Genomic DNA, 19,810 nt, shown 5'->3' with positions numbered 1-19,810 from the left:
ATGAGAGGGCATACAGCAGTATCAGAACAGCAACAGGGCATTGTGGACACCAGAGCAGATCCATCAGAGGCAGTACATGAGAGGGGCTAAGTGCACCAACAGTCCATGGCAAGCCACAGGTCCATCAGAGGTAAGCATGGGCGAATTTTGCGAATTTGCGATCTGCGAATTTGCGGATTTGCGAATTCGCGATCCGCAAAATTCGCGAATTTGTGCGAATTTGCGGATTTTTGTTTTTTTGCGTGTTCGCAGGGTTTTTTGCGTGTTCGCGGGGTTTTTTGCGTGTTCGCGGGGATTTTTGCATCTTCGCGAGCCGCTTGCATAGCGAAGTTACCCATGCAGTCGTTTATGGGAGAGGGAGAGAGAGATAGATAGATAGATAGATAGATAGATAGATAGATAGATAGATAGATAGATAGATAGATAGATAGAAAGAGAGAGAAAGAGAGGGAAAGAGAGAGGGAGAGAGAGAACGAGAGAAAGAAAGAGAGGCCGGATCTCTGAAGGGCCAGATTCCTGAGTTGCCCCTACAGAACATACAGCTTTTTATTTTTAGCAAAATGCATATGAAAATTGTGCTGTAAAGGTCTCTTTTAGTTTAACCCCTCCTGACAACTCAAAATGGGTGTATTTGCCATCCTCTCCTTTCTTTCTTTTTTTTATATCTGTAAGTGCTTCCTGATGAGGTTTAATTCCTTGGACAGGTGCCTCGTTGCCTACTAAAATCCGTTTCGCGGGCGAATTTGCGGATTTTCCGTGATTTCGCGATCCGCGAATCTCGCAAAATCGCGGTAAAATCCGCGAATCAGTGGGGACGAATTTTCAGCCAAGCAAGGGTTACAGCAGCAGGTGCAAAAGTTGAACCTAATTTCTTTGTAACCTTTTACAAAAGGGTTACAAACAAATTAACTTCAACTTGGACAACCCAATCCTTAGTCATCTCGAGAATTGAATACGGCTGCACTACCCTAGCGGGTTTACCAAAAACTTCCACAGCGCCACTAAAAGCCTGCCTCAATGCTGCAACGAGACTCATCTCAGGATCAAGGAAGTTTGACCACATATCCCCGCACTTGAAAGCTCTAAACTGGCTACCCTATGAGGCCAGGATTCAACTAAAGATCGCATGTATCACCCATAGAGCTCTTCACCACAATACTCCTGGATACCTATCCAAGAAAATTGAGCTGTCAGGAGGAAACAGACCGGCCAGGAGCGCCAAGGAGTTGGTGCTGAGACCAGCCATCTTCAAAAAGAAAAAAACTTATGACAGAGCGTTCTCCGGAGCAGCTCCTAGAATCTGGAACTCACTCCCCCCTAGCATTAGGAAGATTCCGAACACAGCAACATTTAAGCGGGAAGCGAAGAGCTTCTTAATGAGTAAATACCTTACATAGAAAATTGCATGGAACGCTGTATGCTACATTCCTGGACTCAAACTAAACACTTACGTCCTCGTAAGGAAATGTTCGACTGGAATCAGATGAAAGAGAAACAATGAGGCATAACCGATGACACCTCCTGTGATTAATCTGAACACCTACTGCTACCTTGTGTTATTTGATCTTATACCACTATCTGAAACCTTATAACCTACTACCTCTTATTTACGACGAAAATGACTTTGCTAATATCTTATGCTTTATAGTACGGTATAATGTAATAAATAACCTCTCTAATAGAAGGTAGTTATCTATGCTGTCACTTGAGCCTTATAATTATCTACCTCACACCATATATGTTCGAATGGAAGGTGGCTATTTATGCATTCACTAAAAGCCTTATAACTATCTACCTCATACTTATATGCTATTTAATGGACTTCAGCTTATTATTAATTTGCTTAGCTTACCTCTATGTAAAGCGCTCTGATACCCACGGGTCTTGTTCGCGCTATATAAAACTTTTCAATAAATAAATAATAAATAAATAAATAATAAATACTTGTAACTATTCTCTGACCCTGCTTCAAGGGTCAGAGCAGGGTCAGAGAATAGTTGCAAGTAGGCAACGAGGCGCCAGGAAGCAATTAGCAGCAGGTGTCCAAGTTGAAGTTAATTTGTTTGTAACCCTTTTGTAAAAGGTTACAAAGAAATTAGGTTCAACTTTTGCACCTGCTGCTGTAACCCTTGCTTGGCTGAAAATTCGTCCCCACTGATTCGCGGATTTTACCGCGATTTTGCGAGATTCGCGGATCGCGAAATCACGGAAAATCCGCAAATTCGCCCGCGAAACGGATTTTACGCCCACCCTTAATCAGAGGCAGCACATGAGAGGGGCTAAGTGCACCAACAGTCCATGGCAAGGCACAGGTCCATCAGAGGCAGTACATGAGAGGGCACAATGCAGTATCAGAACAGCAACAGGGCATTGTGGACACCAGAGCAGGTCCATCAGAGGCAGTACATGAGAGGGGCTAAGTGCACCAACAGTCCATGGCAAGGCACAGGTCCATCAGAGGCAGCACATGAGAGGGCACAATGCAGTATCAGAACAGCAATAGGGCATTGTGGACACCAGAGCAGGTACATCAGAGGCAGCACATGAGAGGGCACAATGCAGTATCAGAACAGCAACACGGCATTGCGGACACCAGAGCAGGTCCATTAGAGGCAGTACATGAGAGGGCAGACGGCAGTATCAGAACCCCGACAGGGCATTGTGGACACCAGAGCAGGTACATCAGAGGCAGTACATGAGAGGGCATACAGCAGTTTAAGAACAGCAACAGGGCATTGTGGACACCAGAGCAGGTACATCATAGGCAGTACATGAGAGGGCAGACGGCAGTATCAGAACCCCAACAGGGCATTGTGGACACCAGAGCAGGTACATCAGAGGCAGTACATGAGACGGCAGACGGCAAAATCAGAACCCCAACAGGGCATTGTGGACACCAGAGCAGGTCCATCAGAGACAGTACATGAGAGGGGCTAAGTGCACCAACAGTCCATGGCAAGGCACAGGTCCATCAGAGGCAGCACATGAGAGGGCATACAGCAGTATCAGAACAGCAACAGGGCATTGTGGACACCAGAGCAGGTACATCAGAGGCAGCACATGAGAGGGCACAATGCAGTATCAGAACAGCAACATGGCATTGTGGACACCAGAGCAGGTCCATCAGAGGCAGTACATGAGAGGGGCTAAGTGCACCAACAGTCCATGGAAAGGCACAGGTCCATCAGAGGCAGCATATGAGAGGGGCTAAGTGCACCAACAGTCCATGGCAAGGCACAGGTCCATCAGAGGCAGTACATGAGAGGGGCTAAGTGCACCAACAGTCGATGGCAAGGCACAGGTCTGTCAGAGGCAGCACATGAGAGGGCATACAGCAGTATCAGAACAGCAACAGGGCATTGTGGACACCAGAGCAGGTACATCAGAGGCAGCACATGAGAGGGCATACAGCAGTATCAGAACAGCAACAGGGCATTGTGGACACCAGAGCAAGTCCATCAGAGGCAGTACATGAGAGGGGCTAAGTGCACCAACAGTCCATGGCAAGGTACAGGTCCATCAGAGGCAGCACATGAGAGGGCATACAGCAGTATCAGAACAGCAACAGGGCATTGTGGACACCAGAGCAGGTACATCAGAGGCACTACATGAGAGGGCATACAGGAGTATCAGAACAGCAACAGGGCATTGTGGACACCAGAGCAGGTACATCAGAGGCAGTACATGAGAGGGCATACAGCAGTATCAGAACAGCAACAGGGCATTGTGGACACCAGAGCAGGTACATCAGAGGCAGTACATGAGAGGGCAGACGGCAGTATCAGAACCCCAACAGGGCATTGTGGACAACAGAGCAGGAACATCAGAGGCAGTACCTGAGAGGGCATACAGCAGTATCAGAAAAGCAACAGGGCATTGTGGACACCAGAGCAGGCACATCAGAGGCAGTACATGAGAGGGCATACAGCAGTATCAGAACAGCAACAGGGCATTGTGGACACCAGAGCAGGTACATCAGAGGCAGTACATGAGAGGGCATACAGCAGTATCAGAACAGCAACAGGGCATTGTGGACACCAGAGCAGGTACATCAGAGGCAGTACATGAGAGGGCAGACGGCAGTATCAGAACCCCAACAGGGCATTGTGGACAACAGAGCAGGAACATCAGAGGCAGTACCTGAGAGGGCAGACAGCAGTATCAGAACCCCAACAGGGCATTGTGGACACCAGAGCAGGTCCATCAGAGGCAGTACATGAGAGGGGCTAAATGCACCAACAGTCCATGGCAAGGCACAGGTCCATCAGAGGCAGCACATGAGAGGGCATACAGCAGTATCAGAACATCAACAGGGCATTGTGGACACCAGAGCAGTTACATCAGAGGCAGTACATGAGAGGGGCTAAGTGCACCAACAGTCCATGGCAAGGCACAGGTCCATCAGAGGCAACACATGAGAGGGAATACAGCAGTATCAGAACAGCAACAGGGCATTGTGGACACCAGAGCAGGTACATCAGAGGCAGCACATGAGAGGGCACAATGCAGTATCAGAACAGCAACAGGGCATTGTGGACACCAGAGCAGGTCCATCAGAGGCAGTACATGAGAGGGGCTAAGTGCACCAACAGTCCATGGCAAGGCACAGGTCCATCAGAGGCAGCACATGAGGCTAAGTGCACCAACAGTCCATGGCAAGGCACAGGTCCATCAGAGGCAGTACATGAGAGGGGCTAAGTGCACCAAAAGTCCATGGCAAGGCACAAGTCCATCAGAGGCAGCACATGAGAGGGCATACAGCAGTATCAGAACAGCAACAGGGCATTGTGGACACCAGAGCTGGTACATCAGAGGCACTACATGAGAGGGCATACAGCAGTATCAGAACAGCAACAGGGCATTGTGGACACCAGAGCAGGTACATCAGAGGCAGTACATGAGAGGGCAGACGGCAGTATCAGAACCCCAACAGGGCATTGTGGACACCAGAGCAGGTCCATCAGAGGCAGTACATGAGAGGGGCTAAGTGCACCAACAGTCCATGGCAAGGCACAGGTCCATCAGAGGCAGCACATGAGAGGGCATACAGCAGTATCAGAACAGCAACAGGGCATTGTGGACACCAGAGCAGGTACATCAGAGGCAGCACATGAGAGGGCACAATGCAGTATCAGAACAGCAACAGGGCATTATGGACACCAGAGCAGGGCCATCAGAGGCAGTACATGAGAGGGGCTAAGTGCACCAACAGTCCATGGCAAGGCACAGTTCCATCAGAGGCATCACATGAGAGGGGCTAAGTGCACCAACAGCCCATGGCAAGGCACAGGTCCATCAGAGGCAGTACATGAGAGGGGCTAAGTGCACCAACAGTCCATGGCAAGACACAGGTCCATCAGAGGCAGCACATGAGAGGGCATACAGCAGTATCAGAACACCAACAGGGCATTGTGGACACCAGAGCAGGTACATCAGAGGCAGCACATGAGAGGGCATACAGCAGTATCAGAACAGCAACAGGGCATTGTGGACACCAGAGCAGGTCCATCAGAGGCAGTACATGAGAGGGGCTAAGTGCACCAACAGTCTATGGCAAGGCACAGGTCCATCAGAGGCAGACCATGAGAGGGCATGCAGCAGTATCAGAACAGCAACAGGGCATTGTGGACACCAGCGTAGGTCCATCAGAGGCACTACATGAGAGGGCATACTGCAGTATCAGAACAGCAACAGGGCATTGTGGACACCAGAGCAGGCACATCAGAGGCAGTACATGAGAGGGCATACAGCAGTATCAGAACAGCAACAGGGCATTGTGGACACCAGAGCAGGTACATCAGAGGCAGTACATGAGAGGGCAGACGGCAGTATCAGAACCCCAACAGGGCATTGTGGACACCAGAGCAGGTACATCAGAGGCAGTACATGAGAGGGCATACGGCAGTATCAGAACAGCAACAGGGCATTGTGGACACCAGAGCAGGTACATCAGAGGCAGTACATGAGAGGGGCTAAGTGCACCAACAATCCATGGCAAGGCACAGGTCCATCAGAGGCAGCACATGAGAGGGGCTAAGTGCACCAACCGTCCATGGCAAGGCACAGGTCCATCAGAGGCAGTACATGAGAGGGGCTAAGTGCACCAACAGTCCATGGCAAGGCACAGGTCCATCAGAGGCAGCACATGAGAGGGGCTAAGTGCACCAACAGTCCATGGCAAGGCACAGGTCCATCAGAGGCAGTACATGAGAGGGGCTAAGTGCACCAACAGTCCATGGCAAGGCACAGGTCCATCAGAGGCAGCACATGAGAGGGCATACAGCAGTATCAGAACAGCAACAGGGCATTGTGGACACCAGAGCAGGTACATCAGAGGCAGCACATGAGAGGGCATACAGCAGTATCAGAACAGCAACAGGGCATTGTGGACACCAGAGCAGGTCCATCAGAGGCAGTACATGAGAGGGGCTAAGTGCACCAACAGTCCATGGCAAGGCACAGGTCCATCAGAGGCAGCACATGAGAGGGCATACAGCAGTATCAGAACATCAACAGGGCATTGTGGACACCAGAGCAGGTACATCAGAGGCAGTACCTGAGAGGGCAGACAGCAGTATCGGAACCCCAACAGGGCATTGTGGACACCAGAGCAGGTCCATCAGAGGCAGTACATGAGAGGGGCTAAGTGCACCAACAGTCCATGGCAAGGCACAGGTCCATCAGAGGCAGCACATGAGAGGGCATACAGCAGTATCAGAACATCAACAGGGCATTGTGGACACCAGAGCAGGTACATCAGAGGCAGTACATGAGAGGGGCTAAGTGCACCAACAGTCCATGGCAAGGCACAGGTCCATCAGAGGCAGCACATGAGAGGGAATACAGCAGTATCAGAACAGCAACAGGGCATTGTGGACACCAGAGCAGGTACATCAGAGGCAGCACATGAGAGGGCACAATGCAGTATCAGAACAGCAACAGGGCATTGTGGACACCAGAGAAGGTCCATCAGAGGCAGTACATGAGAGGGGCTAAGTGCACCAACAGTCCATGGCAAGGCACAGGTCCATCAGAGGCAGCACATGAGGCTAAGTGCACCAACAGTCCATGGCAAGGCACAGGTCCATCAGAGGCAGTACATGAGAGGGGCTAAGTGCACCAACAGTCCATGGCAAGGCACAGGTCCATCAGAGGCAGCACATGAGAGGGCATACAGCAGTATCAGAACACCAACAGGGCATTGTGGACACCAGAGCAGGTACATCAGAGGCAGCACATGAGAGGGCATACAGCAGTATCAAAACAGCAACAGGGCATTGTGGACACCAGAGCAGGTACATCAGAGGCAGCATATGAGAGGGCATACAGCAGTATCAGAACAGCAACAGGGCATTGTGGACACCAGAGCAGGTCCATCAGAGGCAGTACATGAGAGGGGCTAAGTGCACCAACAGTCCATGGCAAGGCACAGGTCCATCAGAGGCAGCACATGAGAGGGCATACAGCAGTATCAGAACATCAACAGGGCATTGTGGACACCAGAGCAGGTACATCAGAGGCAGTACCTGAGAGGGCAGACAGCAGTATCAGAACCCCAACAGGGCATTGTGGACACCAGAGCAGGTCCATCAGAGGCAGTACATGAGAGGGCATACAGCAGTATCAGAACAGCAACAGGGCATTGTGGACACCAGAGCAGGCACATCAGAGGCAGTACATGAGAGGGCATACAGCAGTATCAGAACAGCAACAGGGCATTGTGGACACCAGAGCAGGTACATCAGAGGCAGTACATGAGAGGGCAGACGGCAGTATCAGAACCCCAACAGGGCATTGTGGACACCAGAGCAGGTACATCAGAGGCAGTACATGAGAGGGCATACAGCAGTATCAGAACAGCAACAGGGAATTTGGACACCAGAGCAGGTACATCAGAGGCAGTACATGAAAGGGCAGACGGCAGTATCAGAACCCCAACAGGGCATTGTGGACACCAGAGCAGGTCCATCAGAGGCAGTACATGAGAGGGGCTAAGTGCACCAACAGTCCATGGCAAGGCACAGTTCCATCAGAGGCAGCACATGAGTGGGGCTAAGTGCACCAACCGTCCATGGCAAGGCACAGGTCCATCAGAGGCAGTACATGAGAGGGGCTAAGTGCACCAACAGTCCATGGCAAGGCACAGGTCCATCAGAGGCAGCACATGAGAGGGGCTAAGTGCACCAACAGTCCATGGCAAGGCACAGGTCCATCAGAGGCAGTACATGAGAGGGGCTAAGTGCACCAACAGTCCATGGCAAGGCACAGGTCCATCAGAGGCAGCACATGAGAGGGCATACAGCAGTATCAGAACAGCAACAGGGCATTGTGGACACCAGAGCAGGTACATCAGAGGCAGCACATGAGAGGGCATACAGCAGTATCAGAACAGCAACAGGGCATTGTGGACACCAGAGCAGGTCCATCAGAGGCAGTACATGAGAGGGGCTAAGTGCACCAACAGTCCATGGCAAGGCACAGGTCCATCACAGGCAGCACATGAGAGGGCATACAGCAGTATCAGAACATCAACGGGGCATTGTGGACACCAGAGCAGGTACATCAGAGGCAGTACCTGAGAAGGCAGACAGCAGTATCAGAACCCCAACAGGGCATTGTGGACACCAGAGCAGGTCCATCAGAGGCAGTACATGAGAGGGGCTAAGTGCACCAACAGTCCATGGCAAGGCACAGGTCCATCAGAGGCAGCACATGAGAGGGCATACAGCAGTATCAGAACAGCAACAGGGCATTGTGGACACCAGAGCAGGTACATCAGAGGCAGTACATGAGAGGGGCTAAGTGCACCAACAGTCCATGGCAAGGCACAGGTCCATCAGAGGCAGCACATGAGAGGGCATACAGCAGTATCAGAACAGCAACAGGGCATTGCGGACACCAGAGCAGGGCCATTAGAGGCAGTACATGAGAGGGCAGACGGCAGTATCAGAACCCCAACAGGGCATTGTGGACACCAGAGCAGGTACATCAGAGGCAGTACATGAGAGGGCATACAGCAGTTTCAGAACAGCAACAGGGCATTGTGGACACCAGAGCAGGTACATCAGAGGCAGTACATGAGAGGGCAGACGGCAGTATCAGAACCCCAACAGGGCATTGTGGACACCAGAGCAGGTACATCAGAGGCAGTACGTGAGAGGGCAGACGGCAGTATCAGAACCCCAACAGGGCATTGTGGACACCAGAGCAGGTCCATCAGAGGCAGTACATGAGAGGGGCTAAGTGCACCAACAGTCCATGGCAAGGCACAGGTCCATCAGAGGCAGCACATGAGAGGGCATACAGCAGTATCAGAACAGCAACAGGGCATTGTGGACACCAGAGCAGGTACATCAGAGGCAGCACATGAGAGGGCACAATGCAGTATCAGAACAGCAACATGGCATTGTGGACACCAGACCAGGTCCATCAGAGGCAGTACATGAGAGGGGCTAAGTGCACCAACAGTCCATGGCAAGGTACAGGTCCATCAGAGGCAGTACATGAGAGGGGCTAAGTGCACCAACAGTCGATGGCAAGGCACAGGTCTGTCAGAGGCAGCACATGAGAGGGCATACAGCAGTATCAGAACAGCAACAGGGCATTGTGGACACCAGAGCAGGTACATCAGAGGCAGCACATGAGAGGGCATACAGCAGTATCAGAACAGCAACAGGGCATTGTGGATACCAGAGCAAGTCCATCAGAGGCAGTACATGAGAGGGGCTAAGTGCACCAACAGTCCATGGCAAGGTACAGGTCCATCAGAGGCAGCACATGAGAGGGCATACAGCAGTATCAGAACAGCAACAGGGCATTGTGGACACCAGAGCAGGTACATCAGAGGCAGTACATGAGAGGGCATACAGGAGTATCAGAACAGCAACAGGGCATTGTGGACACCAGAGCAGGTACATCAGAGGCAGTACATGAGAGGGCATACAGCAGTATCAGAACAGCAACAGGGCATTGTGGACACCAGAGCAGGTACATCAGAGGCAGTACATGAGAGGGCAGACGGCAGTATCAGAACCCCAACAGGGCATTGTGGACAACAGAGCAGGAACATCAGAGGCAGTACCTGAGAATGCAGACAGCAGTATCAGAACCCCAACAGGGCATTGTTGACACCAGAGCAGGTCCATCAGAGGCAGTACATGAGAGGGGCTAAGTGCACCAAAAGTCCATGGCAAGGCACAAGTCCATCAGAGGCAGCACATGAGAGGGCATACAGCAGTATCAGAACAGCAACAGGGCATTGTGGACACCAGAGCAGGTACATCAGAGGCACTACATGAGAGGGCATACAGCAGTATCAGAACAGCAACAGGGCATTGTGGACACCAGAGCAGGTACATCAGAGGCAGTACATGAGAGGGCATACAGCACTATCAGAACAGCAACAGGGCATTGTGGACACCAGAGCAGGTACATCAGAGGCAGTACATGAGAGGGCAGACGGCAGTATCAGAACCCCAACAGGGCATTGTGGACACCAGAGCAGGTACATCAGAGGCAGTACATGAGAGGGCAGACGGCAGTATCAGAACCCCAACAGGGCATTGTGGACACCAGAGCAGGTCCATCAGAGGCAGTACATGAGAGGGGCTAAGTGCACCAACAATCCATGGCAAGGCACAGGTCCATCAGAGGCAGCACATGAGAGGGCATACAGCAGTATCAGAACAGCAACAGGGCATTGTTGACACCAGAGCAGGTACATCAGAGGCAGCACATGAGAGGGCACAATGCAGTATCAGAACAGCAACAGGGCATTGTGGACACCAGAGCAAGTCCATCAGAGGCAGTACATGAGAGGGGCTAAGTGCACCAACAGCCCATGGCAAGGCACAGGTCCATCAGAGGCAGTACATGAGAGGGGCTAAGTGCACCAACAGTCCATGGCAAGGCACAGGTCCATCAGAGGCAGCACATGAGAGGGCATACAGCAGTATCAGAACAGAAACAGGGCATTGTGGACACCAGAGCAGGTACATCAGAGGCAGCACATGAGAGGGCATACAGCAGTATCAGAACAGCAACAGGGCATTGTGGACACCAGAGCAGGTCCATCAGAGGCAGTACATGACAGGGGCTAAGTGCACCAACAGTCTATGGCAAGGCACAGGTCCATCAGAGGCACTACATGAGAGGGCATACAGCAGTATCAGAACAGCAACAGGGCATTGTGGACACCAGAGCAGGCACATCAGAGGCAGTACATGAGAGGGCATACAGCAGTATCAGAACAGCAACAGGGCATTGTGGACACCAGAGCAGGTACATCAGAGGCAGTACATGAGAGGGCAGACGGCAGTATCAGAACCCCAACAGGGCATTGTGGACACCAGAGCAGGTACATCAGAGGCAGTACATGAGAGGGCATACAGCAGTATCAGAACAGCAACAGGGCATTGTGGACACCAGAGCAGGTCCATCAGAGGCAGTACATGAGAGGGGCTAAGTGCACCAACAGTCCATGGCAAGGCACAGGTCCATCAGAGGCAGCACATTAGAGGGCATACAGCAGTATCAGAACATCAACAGGGCATTGTGGACACCAGAGCAGGTACATCAGAGGCAGTACCTGAGAGGGCAGACAGCAGTATCAGAACCCCAACAGGGCATTGTGGACACCAGAGCAGGTCCATCAGAGGCAGTGCATGAGAGGGCATACAGCAGTATCAGAACAGCAACAGGGCATTGTGGACACCAGAGCAGGCACATCAGAGGCAGTACATGAGAGGGCATACAGCAGTATCAGAACAGCAACAGGGCATTGTGGACACCAGAGCAGGTACATCAGAGGCAGTACATGAGAGGGCAGATGGCAGTATCAGAACCCCAACAGGGCATTGTGGACACCAGAGCAGGTCCATCAGAGGCAGTACATGAGAGGGGCTAAGTGCACCAACAGTCCATGGCAAGGCACAGGTCCATCAGAGGCAGCACATGAGAGGGGCTAAGTGCACCAACCGTCCATGGCAAGGCACAGGTCCATCAGAGGCAGTACATGAGAGGGGCTAAGTGCACCAACAGTCCATGGCAAGGCACAGGTCCATCAGAGGCAGCACATGAGAGGGGCTAAGTGCACCAACAGTCCATGGCAAGGCACAGGTCCATCAGAGGCAGTACATGAGAGGGGCGAAGTGCACCAACAGTCCATGGCAAGGCACAGGTCCATCAGAGGCAGCACATGAGAGGGCATACAGCAGTATCAGAACAGCAACAGGGATGTGGACACCAGAGCAGGTACATCAGAGGCAGCACATGAGAGTGTTTACAGCAGTATCAGAACAGCAACAGGGCATTGTGGACACCAGAGCAGGTCCATCAGAGGCAGTACATGAGAGGGGCTAAGTGCACCAACAGTCCATGGCAAGGCACAGGTCCATCAGAGGCAGCACATGAGAGGGCATACAGCAGTATCAGAACATCAACAGGGCATTGTGGACACCAGAGCAGGTACATCAGAGGCAGTACCTGAGAGGGCAGACAGCAGTATCAGAACCCCAACAGGGCATTGTGGACACCAGAGCAGGTCCATCAGAGGCAGTACATGAGAGGGGCTAAGTGCACCAACAGTCCATGGCAAGGCACAGGTCCATCAGAGGCAGCACATGAGAGGGCATACAGCAGTATCAGAACATCAACAGGGCATTGTGGACCCCAGAGCAGGTACATCAGAGGCAGTACATGAGAGGGGCTAAGTGCACCAACAGTCCATGGCAAGGCACAGGTCCATCAGAGGCAGCACATGAGAGGGAATACAGCAGTATCAGAACAGCAACAGGGCATTGTGGACACCAGAGCAGGTACATCAGAGGCAGCACATGAGAGGGCACAATGCAGTATCAGAACAGCAACAGGGCATTGTGGACACCAGAGCAGGTCCATCAGAGGCAGTACATGAGAGGGGCTAAGTGCACCAACAGTCCATGGCAAGGCACAGGTCCATCAGAGGCAGCACATGAGGCTATGTGCACCAACAGTCCATGGCAAGGCACAGGTCCATCAGAGGCAGTACATAAGAGGGGCTAAGTGCACCAACAGTCCATGGCAAGGCACAGGTCCATCAGAGGCAGCACATGAGAGGGCATACAGCAGTATCAGAACACCAACAGGGCATTGTGGACACCAGAGCAGGTACATCAGAGGCAGCACATGAGAGGGCATACAGCAGTATCAGAACAGCAACAGGGCATTGTGGACACCAGAGCAGGTCCATCAGAGGCAGTACATGAGAGGGGCTAAGTGCACCAACAGTCCATGGCAAGGCACAGGTCCATCAGAGGCAGCACATGAGAGGGCATACAGCAGTATCAGAACATCAACAGGGCATTGTGGACACCAGAGCAGGTACATCAGAGGCAGTACCTGAGAGGGCAGACAGCAGTATCAGAACCCCAACAGGGCATTGTGGACACCAGAGCAGGTCCATCAGAGGCAGTACATGAGAGGGGCTAAGTGCACCAACAGTCCATGGCAAGGCACAGGTCCATCAGAGGCAGCACATGAGAGGGCATACAGCAGTATCAGAACATCAACAGGGCATTGTGGACACCAGAGCAGGTACATCAGAGGCAGTACATGAGAGGGGCTAAGTGCACCAACAGTCCATGGCAAGGCACAGGTCCATCAGAGGCAGCACATGAGAGGGAATACAGCAGTATCAGAACAGCAACAGGGCATTGTGGACACCAGAGCAGGTACATCAGAGGCAGCACATGAGAGGGCACAATGCAGTATCAGAACAGCAACAGGGCATTGTGGACACCAGAGCAGGTCCATCAGAGGCAGTACATGAGAGGGGCTAAGTGCACCAACAGTCCATGGCAAGGCACAGGTCCATCAGAGGCAGCACATGAGGCTAAGTGCACCAACAGTCCATGGCAAGGCACAGGTCCATCAGAGGCAGTACATGAGAGGGGCTAAGTGCACCAACAGTCCATGGCAAGGCACAGGCCCATCAGAGGCAGCACATGAGAGGGCATACAGCAGTATCAGAACAGCAACAGGGCATTGTGGACACCAGAGCAGGTACATCAGAGGCAGCACATGAGAGGGCATACAGCAGTATCAGAACAGCAACAGGGCATTGTGGATACCAGAGCAGGTCCATCAGAGGCAGTACATGAGAGGGGCTAAGTGCACCAACAGTCCATGGCAAGGCACAAGTCCATCAGAGGCAGCACATGAGAGGGCATACAGCAGTATCAGAACAGCAACAGGGCATTGTGGACACCAGAGCAGGTACATCAGAGGCACTACATGAGAGGGCATACAGCAGTATCAGAACAGCAACAGGGCATTGTGGACACCAGAGCAGGTACATCAGAGGCAGTACATGAGAGGGCAGACGGCAGTATCAGAACCCCAACAGGGCATTGTGGACACCAGAGAAGGTACATCAGAGGCAGTACATGAGAGGGCAGACGGCAGTATCAGAACCCCAACAGGGCATTGTGGACACCAGAGCAGGTCCATCAGAGGCAGTACATGAGAGGGGCTAAGTGCACCAACAGTCCATGGCAAGGCACAGGTCCATCAGAGGCAGCACATGAGAGGGCATACAGCAGCATCAGAACAGCAACAGGGCATTGTGGACACCAGAGCAGGTACATCAGAGGCAGCACATGAGAGGGCACAATGCAGTATCAGAACAGCAACAGGGCATTGTGGACACCAGAGCAGGTCCACCAGAGGCAGTACATGAGAGGGGCTAAGTGCACCAACAGTCCATGGCAAGGCACAGTTCCATCAGAGGCAGCACATGAGAGGGGCTAAGTGCACCAACAGTCCATGGCAAGACACAGGTCCATCAGAGGTAGTACATGAGAGGGGCTAAGTGCACCAACAGTCCATGGCAAGGCACAGGTCCATCAGAGGCAGCACATGAGAGGGCATACATCAGTATCAGAACAGCGACAGGGCATTGTGGACACCAGAGCAGGTACATCAGAGGCAGCACATGAGAGGGCATACAGCAGTATCAGAACAGCAACAGGGCATTGTGGACACCAGAGCAGGTCCATCAGAGGCAGTACATGAGAGGGGCTAAGTGCACCAACAGTCCATGGCAAGGCACAGGTCCATCAGAGGCAGACCATGAGAGGGCATACAGCAGTATCAGAACAGCAACAGGGCATTGTGGACACCAGAGCAGGTCCATCAGAGGCACTACATGAGAGGGCATACAGCAGTATCAGAACAGCAACAGGTTATTGTGGACACCAGAGCAGGCACATCAGAGGCAGTACATGAGAGGGCATACAGCAGTATCAGAACAGCAACAGGGCATTGTGGACACCAGAGCAGGTACATCAGAGGCAGTACATGAGAGGGCAGACAGCAGTATCCGAACCCCAACAGGGCATTGTGGACACCAGAGCAGGTACATCAGAGGCAGTACATGAGAGGGCATACAGCAGTATCAGAACAGCAACAGGGCATTGTGGACACCAGAGCAGGTACATCAGAGGCAGTACATGAGAGGGCAGACAGCAGTATCAGAACCCCAACAGGGCATTGTGGACACCAGAGCAGGTCCATCAGAGGCAGTACATGAGAGGGGCTAAGTGCACCAACAGTCCATGGCAAGGCTCAGGTCCATCAGAGGCAGCACATGAGAGGGGCTAAGTGCACCAACCGTCCATGGCAAGGCACAGGTCCATCAGAGGCAGTACATGAGAGGGGCTAAGTGCACCAACAGTCCATGGCAAGGCACAGGTCCATCAGAGGCAGCACATGAGAGGGGCTAAGTGCACCAACAGTCCATGGCAAGGCACAGGTCCATCAGAAGCAGTACATGAGAGGGGCTAAGTGCACCAACAGTCCATGGCAAGGCACAGGTCCATCAGAGGCAGCACATGAGAGGGCATACAGCAGTATCAGAACAGCAACAGGGCATTGTGGACACCAGAGCAGGTACATCAGAGGCACTACATCAGAGGGCATACAGCAGTATCAGAACAGCAACAGGGCATTGTGGACACCAGAGCAGGTACATCAGAGGCAGTACATGAGAGGGCATACAGCAGTATCAGAACAGCAACAGGGCATTGTGGACACCAGAGCAGGTACATCAGAGGCACTACATGAGAGGGCATACAGCAGTATCAGAACAGCAACAGGGCATTGTGGACACCAGAGCAGGTACATCAGAGGCACTACATGAGAGGGCATACAGCAGTATCAGAACAGCAACAGGGCATTGTGGACACCAGAGCAGGTCCATCAGAGGCAGTACATGAGAGGGGCTAAGTGCACCAACAGTCCATGGCAAGGCACAGGTCCATCAGAGGCAGCACATGAGAGGACACAATGCAGTATCTGAGGCATCACAAGTACGAATCACAATGAACCCATCCCAAGGACCACAGCAGTGGAAGACTGTTTACAATGGACAATGTACACACCTTGTCCAATGACATGTGAGTGAAGTCAACAGCACCTTACATCACACTATCAGGTGGATTGCGTGAAGTACCCACATCGGACAGACTGCCAGCACCAGAAACTGGAGTGTGAGACACAGCCACGGCTCGAGTGACTGACACATGCGCCACAGACCCAGAAACAGGAGTGTGACACACAGCCACAGATGTAGTGACTGACACGTGAGCCACAGTGACTGACACGTGAGCCACAGACCCAGACACACTGCCAGCACCTGATACAGGAGTGTGAGCCACAGCCCGAGTGACTGACACATGGGCCACAAACCCAGATACACTGCCAGCACCAGAAACAGGAGTGTGAGACACAGCCACAGCCCGAGTGACTGACACATGGGCCACAGACCCAGATACACTGCCAGCACCAGAAACAGGAGTGTGAGACACAGCCACAGCCCGAGTGACTGACACATGGGCCACAGACCCAGATACACTGCCAGCACCACAAACAGGAGTATGGGACACAGCCACAGCCCGAGCGACTGACACATGCGCCACAGACCCAGATACACTGCCAGCACCAGTAACAGGAGAGGGCACAACTGATACAGTGCCACTACATGATGCATGACAGCAAACAACAGATACAGTGCCACTATCTGACACATGCGAGTCAACTGCAGCTGCGCCACTGGGACCACTGAAATGATGAGCCACAGGGCTGTATGGGCCAGGAGGCAGGGTGGCTCTGGGAGCGGGGGATAGTTGCAATTGACCGACATCGGGGTGGGCATGTGTCAATGCTGTGTGTCTACGTTTCTTGGGGACATGTGACTGCACCCTGGACAGGACAGGACTGGCAAGTGGCCCAGACTGAAAAGAAATATCACCCACCATGGGAGGTGCATCTGCTGGCGGGGGAATGCTCTCTGGGGACGTGCTGGAGCCTACTTGTTGTTTGCTGTGTGGCTGCCTTCTGGTCTCTGCAGCATGTGTCATGGGGGATGCTACTACAGGGTCCACCTGCATCCGCTCCTGACGGGCCCTGATGGGAGTGGAGGTAAGGGGTGACTCCACCGCAGAGACATCTGTATTCCGTTCCCTCAACAACAGCAGCCTCAGTGCATCAAGGGGTGATGTATGCCTGTCCTTGACAGTGCCACTGTCCATGGGAGATGCCTTGGCCCTTGGATGTTCCATTTCAGTAGGAGGAATGTTGTCTGTGGACCTTCCCTGTTCCCTGGATGGTGCCCTGTTCCAGGCAGCAGACTTGTCGTCTGTGGTGTACCTATCCCCAGAACACACCTTCTCCCTGTATTTGTCCCTGCCCCTGGGAGTGTCCATGCTCTTCTTAGGTGCGTTTGTCTTGTGACTGTTCTTGTCCCTGCCCTTGGTAGTGGCTCCTTCCTTCCTAGTCTCCGTGCCCTTGGGAGTGGGTCCTTCCTTCCTAGTCTCCCTGCCCTTGGGAGTGGGTCCTTCCTTCCTAGTGTCCCTGCCCTTGGTAGTGGCTCCTTCCTTCCTAGTCTCCGTGCCCTTGGGAGTGGGTCCTTCCTTCCTAGTGTCCCTGCCCTTGGTAGTGGCTCCTTCCTTCCTAGTCTCTGTGCCCTTGGGAGTGGGTCCTTCCTTCCTAGTGTCCCTGCCCTTGGGAGTGGCACCTTCCTTCCTAGTCTCCCTGTCCTTGGGAGTGGCACCTTCCTTCCTAGTCTCCCTGTCCTTGGGAGTGGCTCCTTCCTTCCTAGTCTCCCTGCCCTTGGGAGTGGCTCCTTCCTTCCTAGTGTCCCTGTCCCTGGGAGTGCCCCTGCTCTCATGAGGTGCCTTCGTCTTCTGACTGTCCTTGTCCAAGGTAGTGTCCATGGAACTGGGAGTGAGGCTTGCCTTGGGAGTACCTTTTGTGTGGGATGCCTGTGCAGCATGTGTAGCCATTACACCCAACCCCTCTTGTGGATCCCGTGTGTATACTCCAGTGTATCTGACGTTGTCTTTGAGAACAGATTTTGCTGACCTAGGGGATGGTGTCTGAGCCCTCCGTGCCTTGACGTGCTGGCTGACGCTGCTTCTAGTGCAATAACCTGTATTTGAGTCCTGGTCAGAATATTCACTCCCCCCTGAGACATCCAGTGTTGTAGATGGTGGAACAGAAGTAGCACCCAGTCCATACGACTGTACAATGGCAGACGACACACTGGTAGCCAATGACTACACTGTCCTGTGTAGACCAGCCAGATCGCCATGCATCCCTTCCATGAAAGCCACCACCTGCCCCAACTTCCTATTGTGGTCTTGGAAAGCATTTATCATATTGGTCTGCCCCACACACAGCTGTCGCAGCAGATCAACAGCCTCTGTACAAAGAGCATTTTGGCTCACCGAGGCTGGGGCAGCGGTGCCGACGCCGAACGCCACTCTGCTCCCCCATCTCCTGCGTGCACGAACAGTACATGGTGCAGTTGGTGCCAGGGTGGGCCCTGTGTGCTGTGTCCCGACCAAAGGTGTTGATGGCCCACTCCCAGTCTGTGACAACATGCTGACTCACCAACACTGTCGGAAGATGATGACGATGTTGTCTCCACATGCGAGTCCTCCGGGAAGGTCCTGTCCCCCTCTCCGGCTCTGGCCTCTTCTGTGTCAGTCTGCGTGTGCGCGACGTCTGATCCGGATGCATTGCCTTCAATCATCTCCTCCGTCTGTGGCTCAGTGCCCTCTGCCAATGCTGAAATGCACAGGAAATGGGTGTAAGTCATGGGCACACTCACGTACAGTACTGCTACGGAATCCCTAATGCCATTGATGACAATGTACATCGATCCCCCAACCTGCACACGGGCCACCCCTACCAGTCATCCTCACAGGAAATAAGTGGTGTTGGCCGTGCAACATGTACAGCATGCGGACAGGGCATGAGCACGTACATCTGTACACCAGTCTTGCATGGGGTGACGGAGCACTACAGCATGTGCATCAACACTCAACTGCTTAGCGAGTGGCGTGTCAACATGCCAGACCTGGACGTGACATTTCACTGCGCCAATGTCACCAACATGCCATTGCAACGAGACACACGCTACACGGAAGTCACTAATGTGTCTGGGCAACAATACATGCATTGCACTCACAAGCAACATACACTGACAGTATGCTTACCGCCACGTTGCTGTTCATCCACACGCAGCTGCTCGGACAGGTCAGGATGCGTCACAGCAATGATACGGTGCATGAGAGGGGTCATTGAGCGTCAGGCCAGACGTGGTGTTCTTGGAATCATCCCTAGTGTCACTTCCGCTACATTCTTTCTCAGCCTGGAAATGTCGTCCCAGCGTTTGTGGCAGTGTGTATGTCGTCTATTGGACACCCCCACTGCCCGTACATCACGTGCAATGCTCTTCCACACGTCCTTGCGAAGGTGCAGCTTGACC

The sequence above is a fragment of the Lissotriton vulgaris genome, chromosome 6 (assembly GCF_964263255.1).
Source record: "Lissotriton vulgaris chromosome 6, aLisVul1.2, whole genome shotgun sequence".
NCBI classification, from domain to species: Eukaryota; Metazoa; Chordata; class Amphibia; order Caudata; family Salamandridae; genus Lissotriton; species Lissotriton vulgaris.
This window is presented reverse-complemented; position numbering follows the sequence as displayed.